General features: G+C 45.0%; 1 protein-coding gene across 1 annotated transcript in view; it reads left to right on the top strand.

Moving 5' to 3' along the window:
* The window catches only part of CCSER1 (coiled-coil serine rich protein 1), a 2,886,772-nt gene that overhangs the window by 903,829 nt on the left and 1,970,565 nt on the right, over positions 1 to 12,378 (top strand). The gene's annotated exons all lie outside the window — the stretch shown is intronic.

Genomic DNA, 12,378 nt, shown 5'->3' with positions numbered 1-12,378 from the left:
ATACGGACAGCGTCTTCAGAACACCCCCTACGAACATTTCAGGGCAACGTGAAAGTTCTTAGAACACTTTCAACTTACATTCGAACAATACGGACAGCATCTTCAGGACAACCCTACGAACATTTCAGGACACCGCAAGAGTTCTTAGAACACTTTCAACTCGACAACGAACAATACGGACAACGTCCTCAGAACACCCCCATTTTGTTTATTTGCGAACATTTCAGGACACCCCGAGTGTTCTTAGAACACTTTCAAATTGCCATCGAACAATACGGACAGTGTCTTCACGACACGCCCTGTGAACATTTCAGGACACCACAAGAGTTCTTAGAACACTTTCAACTCGACAACGAACAATACGGACCGTGTCCTCAGGAGACCCCCTACGAACATTTCAGGACAATGCGAGAGTTCTTACAACACTTTCAACTTGACAACAAACAATATGGACAGCGTCTTCAGGACACCCCCTGTGAACATTTCAGGACACTGAGACAGTTCTTAGAACACTTTCAACTTGCCATCGACCAATACGGACAGCATATTCAGGACACCCCCAACAAACATTTCAGGACAATGCGAGAGTTCTTAGAACACTTTCAACTTGACAACGAACAATACGGACAGCGTCATCAGAACACCCCCATTTTGTTTATTTGCGAACATTTCAGGACACCCCGAGTGTTCTTAGAACACATTCAACTTGCCACAGAACAATACGGACAGCGTCCCCAGAACACCCCCATTTTGTTTATTTGCGATAAACGTCCCCAGAACACTTCAGGACAACGCGTGTGTTCTTAGAACACACCCCCATTTTGTTTATGTGCAAACATTTCAGGACAACGCGAGAGTTCTTAGAACACTATCAACTTGACAACGAACAATACAGACAGCCTCCTCAGAACACCCCCATTTTGTTTATTTACAAACATTTCAGGACACCCCGAGTGTTCTTAGAACACTTTCAACTTGCCATCGAACAATACGGACAGCGTCTTCAGGACACCCCCTGCGAACATTTCAGGACACCGAGACAGTTCATAGAACACTTTCAACTTGCCATCGAACAATACGGACAGCGTCTTCAGGACACCCATTACGAACATTTCAGGACAACGCGAGAGTTCGTAGAACACTTTCAACTTGACAACGAACAATATGGAAAGCGTCATCAGAACACCCCCTTTTTGTTTATTTGCGAACATTTCAGGACACCCCGAGTGTTCTTAGAACATATTCAACTTGCCACAGAACAATACAGAGAGCATCCCCAGAACACCCCCATTTTGTTTATTTGCGAACCTTTCAGGACACCGCAAGTGTTCTTAGAGCGTCTTCAGGACACCCCCAATGAACATTTCAGGACACCGCGAGAGTTCTTAGAACACTTCAGGACAACGCATGTGTTCTTAGAACACACCCCCATTTTGTTTATGTACGAACATTTCAGGACAACGCGAGAGTTCGTAGAGCACTTTCAACTTGACATCGAACAATACGGACATCGTCTTCAGGACAACCCCTACGAACATTTTAGGACAACACGTGAGTTCTTAGAACACACCCCCACTTTGTTTATATACGAACATTTCAGGACACCGAGACAGTTCTTAGAACACTTTCAATTTGCCATCGAACAATACGGACAGCGTCTTCAGGACACCCCCTACGAACATTTCAGGACACCGCGAGAGTTCTTAGAACACTTCAGGACAACGCATGTGTTCTTAGAACACACCCCCATTTTGTTTATGTACGAACATTTCAGGACAAGGCGAGAGTTCCTAGAACACTTTCAACTTGACATTGAACAATACGGACAGCGTCTTCAGGACAACCCCTATGAACATTTTAGGACAACACGAGAGTTCTTAGAACACACCCCCACTTTGTTTATTTACAAACATTTCAGGACACCGAGACAGTTCTTAGAACACTTTCAACTTGCCATTGAACAATACGGAGAGCGTCTTCAGAACAACCCCTACGAACATTTCAGGACAACCCGTGAGTTCTTAGAACACACCCCCATTTTGTTTATTTGCGAACATTTCAGGACACCCCGAGTGTTCTTAGAACAGTTTCAACTTGCCATCGAACAATACAGACAGCGTCCTCAGAACACCCCCATTTTGTTTATTTGCGAACATTTCAGGACACCCCGATTGTTCTTAGAACACATTCAACTTGCCATCGAACAATACGGACAGCGTCTTCAGGACACCCCTTGCGAACATTTCAGGACACCGAGACAGTTCTTAGAACACTTTCAACTTGCCATCGAACAATACGGACAGCGTCTTCAGGACACCTCCTACGAACATTTCAGGACAACGCGAGAGTTCTAAGAACACTTTCAACTTGACAACTAACAATACGGACAGCGTCCCCAGAACACCCCCATTTTGTTTATTTGCGAACATTTCAGGACAAAGCAAGTGTTCTTAGAGTGTCTTCAGGACACCCTCTATGAACATTTCAGGACACCACAAGAGTTCTTAGAACACCTCAGGACAAGGCGTGTGTTCTTAGAACACACCCCCATTTTGTTTATTTGTGAACATTTCAGGACACCGAGACAGTTCTTAGAACACTTTCAACTTGCCATCGAACAATACAGACAGCGTCTTCAGGACAACCCCTACGAACATTTCATGACAACGCGTGAGTTCTTAGAACACACCCCCATTTTGTTTATTTACGAACATTTCAGGACAAAGAGACAGTTCTTAGAAAACTTTCAAATTGCCATCGAACAATATGGACAGCGTCTTCAGGACACGCCCTGCGAACATTTCAGGATACCACGAGAGTTCTTAGAACACTTTCAACTCGACAACGAACAATACGGACAGCGTCCTCAGGAGACCCCCTACGAACATTTCAGGACAACGCGTGTGTTCTTAGAACACACCCCCATTTTGTTTATGTGTGAACATTTCAGGACAACACGAGAGTTCTTAGAACACTTTCAACTTGACAACGAGCAATACAGACAGCGTCCTCAGACCACCCCCATTTTGTTTATTTGCGAACATTTCAGGACACCTGAGTGTTCTTAGAACACTTTCAACTTGCCATTGAACAATACGGACAGCATCTTCAGGACACCCCTACGAACATTTCAGGACACTGAGACAGTTCTTAGAACACTTTCAACTTGACAACGAATAATACGGACAGCGTCATCAGAACACCCCCATTTTGTTTATTTGCGAATATTTCAGGACACCCCGATTGTTCTTAGAACACATTCAACTTGCCACAGAACAATACGGACAGCGCCCCCAGAACACCCCCATTTTGTTTATTTGCGAACATTTCAGGACACCGCGAGTGTTCTTAGAGCGTCTTCAGGACACCCCCTACGAACATTTCAGGACACCGCGACAGTTCTTAGAATACTTCAGGACAACACGAGAGTTCTTAGAACACTTTCAACTTGCCATCGAACAATACAGACAGCGTCTTCAGGACACCCCCTGCGAACATTTCAGGACACCGAGACAGTTCTTAGAACACTTGCAACTTGCCATCGAACAATACGGACAGCGTCTTCAGGACACCCCCTACGAACATTTCAGGACACCGAAAGAGTTCTTAGAACACTTCAGGACAACGCGTGTGTTCTTAGAACACACCCCCATTTTGTTTATGTGCAAACATTTCAGGACAACGCGAGAGTTCTTAGAACACTATCAACTTGACAACGAACAATACAGACAGCGTCCTCAGAACACCCCCATTTTGTTTATTTGCGAATATTTCAGGACACCCCGAGTGTTCTTAGGACATTTTCAACTTGCCATCGAACAATACGGACAGCGTCTTCAGGACACCCCCTGCGAACATTTCAGGACCCCGAGACAGTTCATAGAACACTTTCAACTTGCCATCGAACAATACGGACACCGTCTTCAGGACACCCCCTGTGAACATTTCAGGACAACGTGAGAATTCTTAGAACACTTTCAACTTGACAACGAACAATACGGACAGCGTCATCAGAACACCCACATTTTGTTTATTTGCGAACATTTCAGGACACCCCGAGTGTTCTTAGAACACATTCAACTTGCCAAAGAACAATACAGACAGCGTCCCCAGAACACCCCCATTTTGTTTATTTGCGAACATTTCAGGACACCGCGAGTGTTCTTAGAGCGTCTTCAGGACACCACCTACGAACATTTCAGGACAACGCGAGAGTTCCTAGAACACTTTCAACTTGACATTGAACAATACGGACAGCGTCTTCAGGACAACCCCTATGAACATTTTAGGACAACACCTGAGTTCTTAGAACACACGCCCACTTTGTTTATTTGCGAACATTTCAGGACACCCCGAGTGTTCTTAGAACACATTCAACTTGCCAAAGAACAATACAGACAGCGTCCCCAGAACACCCCCATTTTGTTTATTTGCGAACATTTCAGGACACCGCGAGTGTTCTTAGAGCGTCTTCAGGACACCACCTACGAACATTTCAGGACACCAAGACAGTTCTTAGAACACTTTCAACTTGCCACCGAACAATACGGACAGCGTCTTCAGGACAACCCCTACGAACATTTCAGGACAACGCGTGAGTTCTTAGAACACACCCCCATTTTGTTTGTTTGCGAACATTTCAGGACACCCCGAGTGTTCTTAGAACAGTTTCAACTTGCCATCGAACAATACACACAGCGTTCTCAGAACACCCCCATTTTGTTTATTTGCGAACATTTCAGGACACCCCGATTGTTCTTAGAACACATTCAACTTGCCATCGAACAATACGGACAGCGTCTTCAGGACACCCCCTGCGAACATTTCAGGACACCGAGACAGTTCTTAGAACACTTTCAACTTGCCATCGAACAATCCAGACAGCATCTTCAGGACACCTCTTACGAACATTTCAGGACAACGCGAGAGTTCTTAGAACACTTTCAACTTGACAACTAACAATACGGACAGCGTCATCAGAACACCCCCATTTTGTTTATTTGCAAACATTTCAGGACACCCAGAGTGTTCTTAGATCACATTCAACTTGCCACAGAACAATACGGACAGCGTCCCCAGAACACCCTCATTTTGTTTATTTGCGAACATTTCAGGACACCGCAAGTGTTCTTAGAGTGTCTTCAGGACACCCCTATGAACATTTCAGGACACCACAAGAGTTCTTAGAACACCTCAGGACAAGGCGTGTGTTCTTAGAACACACCCCCATTTTGTTTATTTGTGAACATTTCAGGACACCGAGACAGTTCTTAGAACACTTTCAACTTGCCATCGAACAATACAGACAGCGTCTTCAGGACAACCCCTACGAACATTTCAGGACAACGCGTGAGTTCTTAGAACACACCCCCATTTTGTTTATTTACGAACATTTCAGGACACAGAGACAGTTCTTAGAAAACTTTCAAATTGCCATCGAACAATATGGACAGCGTCTTCAGGACACGCCCTGCGAACATTTCAGGACACCACGAGAGTTCTTGGGACACTTTCAACTCGACAACGAACAATACGGACAGCGTCTTCAGGACACCCCCTACGAACATTTCAGGACACCAAAAGAGTTCTTAGAACACTTCAGGACAACGCGTGTGTTCTTAGAACACACCCCCATTTTGTTTATGTGCAAACATTTCAGGACAACGCGAGAGTTCTTAGAACACTATCAACTTGACAACGAACAATACAGACAGCGTCCTCAGAACACCCCCATTTTGTTTATTTGCGAACATTTCAGGACACCACGAGAGTTCTTAGGACACTTTCAACTCGACAACGAACAATACGGACAGCGTCCTCAGGAGACCCCCTACGAACATTTCAGGACAACACGTGTGTTCTTAGAACATACCCCCATTTTGTTTATGTGTGAACATTTCAGGACAACACGAGAGTTCTTAGAACACTTTCAACTTGACAACGAGCAATACAGACAGCGTCCTCAGACCACCCCCATTTTGTTTATTTGCGAACATTTCAGGACACCTGAGTGTTCTTAGAACACTTTCAACTTGCCATCGAACAATACGGACAGCGTCTTCAGGACACCCCCTGCGAACATTTCAGGACACTGAGACAGTTCTTAGAACACTTTCAACTTGCCATTGAACAATACGGACAGCATCTTCAGGACACCCCTACGAACATTTCAGGACACCGAGACAGTTCTTAGAACACTTTCAACTTGACAACGAATAATACGGACAGCGTCATCAGAACACCCACATTTTGTTTATTTGCGAACATTTCAGGACACCCCGAGTGTTCTTAGAACACATTCAGCTTGCCACAGAACAATACGGACAGCGTCCCCAGAACACCCCCATTTTGTTTATTTGCGAACATTTCAGGACACTGCGAGTGTTCTTAGAGCGTCTTCAGGACACCCCCTACGAACATTTCAGGACACTGCGACAGTTCTTAGAATACTTCAGGACAACACGAGAGTTCTTAGAACACTTTCAACTTGCCATCGAACAATACGGACAGCGTCTTCAGGACACCCCCTGCGAACATTTCAGGACACCGAGACAGTTCTTAGAACACTTTCAACTTGCCATCGAACAATACGGACAGCGTCTTCAGGACACCTCCTACGAACATTTCAGGACACTGAAAGATTTCTTAGAACACTTCAGGACAACGCGTGTGTTCTTAGAACACACCCCCATTTTGTTTATGTGCAAACATTTCAGGACAACGCGAGAGTTCTTAGAACACTATCAACTTGACAACGAACAATACAGACAGCGTCCTCAGAACACCCCCATTTTGTTTATTTGCGAATATTTCTGGACACCCCGAGTGTTCTTAGAACACTTTCAACTTGCCATCGAACAATACGGACAGCGTCTTCAGGACACCCCCTGCGAACATTTCAGGACCCCGAGACAGTTCATAGAACACTTTCAACTTGCCATCGAACAATACGGACAGCGTCTTCAGGACACCCCCTGCGAACATTTCAGGACAACGCGAGAGTTCTTAGAACACTTTCAACTTGACAACGAACAATACGGACAGCGTCAACAGAACACCCCCATTTTGTTTATTTGCGAACATTTCAGGACACCCCAAGTGTTCTTAGAACACATAAAACTTGCCAAAGAACAATACAGACAGCGTCCCAAGAACACCCCCATTTTGTTTATTTGCAAACATTTCAGGAGACCGCGAGTGTTCTTAGAGCGTCTTCAGGACACCCCCTACGAACATTTCAGGACACCGTGAGAGTTCTTAGAACACTTTCAACTTGCCATCGAACAATACGGACAGCGTCTTCAGGACAACCCCTACAAACATTTCAGGACACCGCGAGAGTTCTGAGAACACTTCAGGACAACGCGTGTGTTCTTAGAACACACCCCCATTTTGTTTATCTGCGAACATTTCAGGACAACGTGAGAGTTCTTAGAACACTTTCAACTTGACAACGAACAATACGGACAGCGTCCTCAGAAAACCCCCATTTTGTTTATTTGCGAACATTTCAGGACACCCCGAGTGTTCTTAGAACACTTTCAACTTGCCATTGAACAATACGGACAGCGTCTTCAGGACACCGCCTGCGAACATTTCAGGACAACGCGAGAGTTCTTAGAACACTTTCAACTTGACAATGAACAATACGGACAGCGTCATCAGAACACCCCCATTTTGTTTATTTGCGAACATTTCAGGACACCCCGAATGTTCTTAGAACACATTCAACTTGCCACAGAACAATACGGACAGCGTCCCCAGAACATCCCCATTTTGTTTTTTTGCGAACATTTCAGGACACTGCGAGTGTTCTTAGAACGTCTTCAGGACACCCCCTACGAACATTTCAGGACACCGCGAGAGTTCTTAGAACACTTCAGGACAACGGGTGTGTTCTTCGAAGACACCCCCATTTTGTTTATGTACGAACATTTCAGGACAACGCTAGAGTTCCTAGAACACTTTCAACTTGACAACGGCCAATACGGACAGTGTCCTCAGAACACCCCCATTTTGTTTATTTGCGAACATTTCAGGACACCCGGAGTGTTCTTAGAACACTTTCAACTTGCCATTGAACAATACGGACAACGTCTTCAGGACACCCCCTGCGAACATTTCAGGACACCGAGACAGTTCTTAGAACACTTTCAACTTGCCATCGAACAATACGGACAGCGTCTTCAGGACACCCCCTACGAACATTTCAGGACACCGCGAGAGTCCTTAGAACACTTCAGGACAAAGCGTGTGTTCTTAGAACACACCCCCATTTTGTTTATGTGCAAACATTTCAGGACAACACGAGAGTTCTTAGAACACTATCAACTTGACAACGAACAATACAGACAGCGTCCTCAGAACACCCCCATTTTGTTTATTTGCGAACATTTCAGGACACCCCGGGTGTTCTTAGAACACTTTCAACTTGCCATCGAACAATATGGACAGCGTCTTCAGGACACCCCGTGCGAACATTTCAGGACACCGAGACAGTTCTTAAAACACTTTCAACTTGCCATCGAACAATACGGACAGTGTGTTCAGGACACCCCCTACAAACATTTCAGGACACCGCGAGAGTTCTTAGAACACTTCAGGACAATGCGTGTGTTCTTAGAACACACCCCCATTTTGTTTATGTGCAAACATTTCAGGACAGCGCAAGAGTTCTTAGAACACTATCAACTTGACAACGAACAATACAGACAGCGTCCTCAGAACACCCCCATTTTGTTTATTTGCAAACATTTCAGGACACCCCGAGTGTTCTTAGAACACTTTCAACTTGCCATTGAACAATACGGACAGCGTCTTCAGGACACCCCTGCGAACATTTCAGGACCCCGAGACAGTTCAAAGAACACTTTCAACTTGCTATCGGACAATACGGACAGCGTCTTCAGGAGACCCCCTACGAACATTTCAGGACAACGCGAGAGTTCTTAGAACACTTTCAACTTGACAACGAACAATACGTACAGCGTCATCAGAACACCCCCATTTTGTTTATTTGCGAACATTTCAGGACACCCCGAGTGTTCTTAGAACACATTCAACTTGCCACAGAACAATACAGACAGCGTCCCCAGAACACCCCCATTTTGTTTATTTGCGAACATTTCAGGACAACACGAGAGTTCTTAGAACACTATCAACTTGACAACGAACAATACAGACAGCGTCCTCAGAACACCCCCATTTTGTTTATTTGCGAACATTTCAGGACACCCCGGGTGTTCTTAGAACACTTTCAACTTGCCATCGAACAATATGGACAGCGTCTTCAGGACACCCCGTGCGAACATTTCAGGACAACGCGAGAGTTCTTAGAACACTTTCAACTTGCCATCGAACAATATGGACAGCGTCTTCAGGACAACCCCTACAGACATTTCAGGACACCGCGAGAGTTCTGAGAACACTTCAGGACAACGCTTGTGTTCTTAGAACACACCCCCATTTTGTTTATCTGCGAACATTTCAGGACACCGAGACAGTTCATAGAACACTTTCAACTTGCCATCGAACAATACGGACAGCGTCTTCAGGACACCCATTACGAACATTTCAGGACAACGCGAGAGTTCGTAGAACACTTTCAACTTGACAACGAACAATATGGAAAGCGTCATCAGAACACCCCCTTTTTGTTTATTTGCGAACATTTCAGGACACCCCGAGTGTTCTTAGAACATATTCAACTTGCCACAGAACAATACAGAGAGCATCCCCAGAACACCCCCATTTTGTTTATTTGCGAACCTTTCAGGACACCGCAAGTGTTCTTAGAGCGTCTTCAGGACACCCCCAATGAACATTTCAGGACACCGCGAGAGTTCTTAGAACACTTCAGGACAACGCATGTGTTCTTAGAACACACCCCCATTTTGTTTATGTACGAACATTTCAGGACAACGCGAGAGTTCGTAGAGCACTTTCAACTTGACATCGAACAATACGGACATCGTCTTCAGGACAACCCCTACGAACATTTTAGGACAACACGTGAGTTCTTAGAACACACCCCCACTTTGTTTATATACGAACATTTCAGGACACCGAGACAGTTCTTAGAACACTTTCAATTTGCCATCGAACAATACGGACAGCGTCTTCAGGACACCCCCTACGAACATTTCAGGACACCGCGAGAGTTCTTAGAACACTTCAGGACAACGCATGTGTTCTTAGAACACACCCCCATTTTGTTTATGTACGAACATTTCAGGACAAGGCGAGAGTTCCTAGAACACTTTCAACTTGACATTGAACAATACGGACAGCGTCTTCAGGACAACCCCTATGAACATTTTAGGACAACACGAGAGTTCTTAGAACACACCCCCACTTTGTTTATTTACAAACATTTCAGGACACCGAGACAGTTCTTAGAACACTTTCAACTTGCCATTGAACAATACGGAGAGCGTCTTCAGAACAACCCCTACGAACATTTCAGGACAACCCGTGAGTTCTTAGAACACACCCCCATTTTGTTTATTTGCGAACATTTCAGGACACCCCGAGTGTTCTTAGAACAGTTTCAACTTGCCATCGAACAATACAGACAGCGTCCTCAGAACACCCCCATTTTGTTTATTTGCGAACATTTCAGGACACCCCGATTGTTCTTAGAACACATTCAACTTGCCATCGAACAATACGGACAGCGTCTTCAGGACACCCCTTGCGAACATTTCAGGACACCGAGACAGTTCTTAGAACACTTTCAACTTGCCATCGAACAATACGGACAGCGTCTTCAGGACACCTCCTACGAACATTTCAGGACAACGCGAGAGTTCTAAGAACACTTTCAACTTGACAACTAACAATACGGACAGCGTCCCCAGAACACCCCCATTTTGTTTATTTGCGAACATTTCAGGACAAAGCAAGTGTTCTTAGAGTGTCTTCAGGACACCCTCTATGAACATTTCAGGACACCACAAGAGTTCTTAGAACACCTCAGGACAAGGCGTGTGTTCTTAGAACACACCCCCATTTTGTTTATTTGTGAACATTTCAGGACACCGAGACAGTTCTTAGAACACTTTCAACTTGCCATCGAACAATACAGACAGCGTCTTCAGGACAACCCCTACGAACATTTCATGACAACGCGTGAGTTCTTAGAACACACCCCCATTTTGTTTATTTACGAACATTTCAGGACAAAGAGACAGTTCTTAGAAAACTTTCAAATTGCCATCGAACAATATGGACAGCGTCTTCAGGACACGCCCTGCGAACATTTCAGGATACCACGAGAGTTCTTAGAACACTTTCAACTCGACAACGAACAATACGGACAGCGTCCTCAGGAGACCCCCTACGAACATTTCAGGACAACGCGTGTGTTCTTAGAACACACCCCCATTTTGTTTATGTGTGAACATTTCAGGACAACACGAGAGTTCTTAGAACACTTTCAACTTGACAACGAGCAATACAGACAGCGTCCTCAGACCACCCCCATTTTGTTTATTTGCGAACATTTCAGGACACCTGAGTGTTCTTAGAACACTTTCAACTTGCCATTGAACAATACGGACAGCATCTTCAGGACACCCCTACGAACATTTCAGGACACTGAGACAGTTCTTAGAACACTTTCAACTTGACAACGAATAATACGGACAGCGTCATCAGAACACCCCCATTTTGTTTATTTGCGAATATTTCAGGACACCCCGATTGTTCTTAGAACACATTCAACTTGCCACAGAACAATACGGACAGCGCCCCCAGAACACCCCCATTTTGTTTATTTGCGAACATTTCAGGACACCGCGAGTGTTCTTAGAGCGTCTTCAGGACACCCCCTACGAACATTTCAGGACACCGCGACAGTTCTTAGAATACTTCAGGACAACACGAGAGTTCTTAGAACACTTTCAACTTGCCATCGAACAATACAGACAGCGTCTTCAGGACACCCCCTGCGAACATTTCAGGACACCGAGACAGTTCTTAGAACACTTGCAACTTGCCATCGAACAATACGGACAGCGTCTTCAGGACACCCCCTACGAACATTTCAGGACACCGAAAGAGTTCTTAGAACACTTCAGGACAACGCGTGTGTTCTTAGAACACACCCCCATTTTGTTTATGTGCAAACATTTCAGGACAACGCGAGAGTTCTTAGAACACTATCAACTTGACAACGAACAATACAGACAGCGTCCTCAGAACACCCCCATTTTGTTTATTTGCGAATATTTCAGGACACCCCGAGTGTTCTTAGGACATTTTCAACTTGCCATCGAACAATACGGACAGCGTCTTCAGGACACCCCCTGCGAACATTTCAGGACCCCGAGACAGTTCATAGAACACTTTCAACTTGCCATCGAACAATACGGACAC

Source organism: Ambystoma mexicanum, chromosome 6q (genome assembly GCF_040938575.1).
Source record: "Ambystoma mexicanum isolate Mex_15411 chromosome 6q, UKY_AmexF1_1, whole genome shotgun sequence".
Lineage (NCBI taxonomy): Eukaryota > Metazoa > Chordata > Amphibia > Caudata > Ambystomatidae > Ambystoma > Ambystoma mexicanum.
This window is presented reverse-complemented; position numbering and strand designations above follow the sequence as displayed.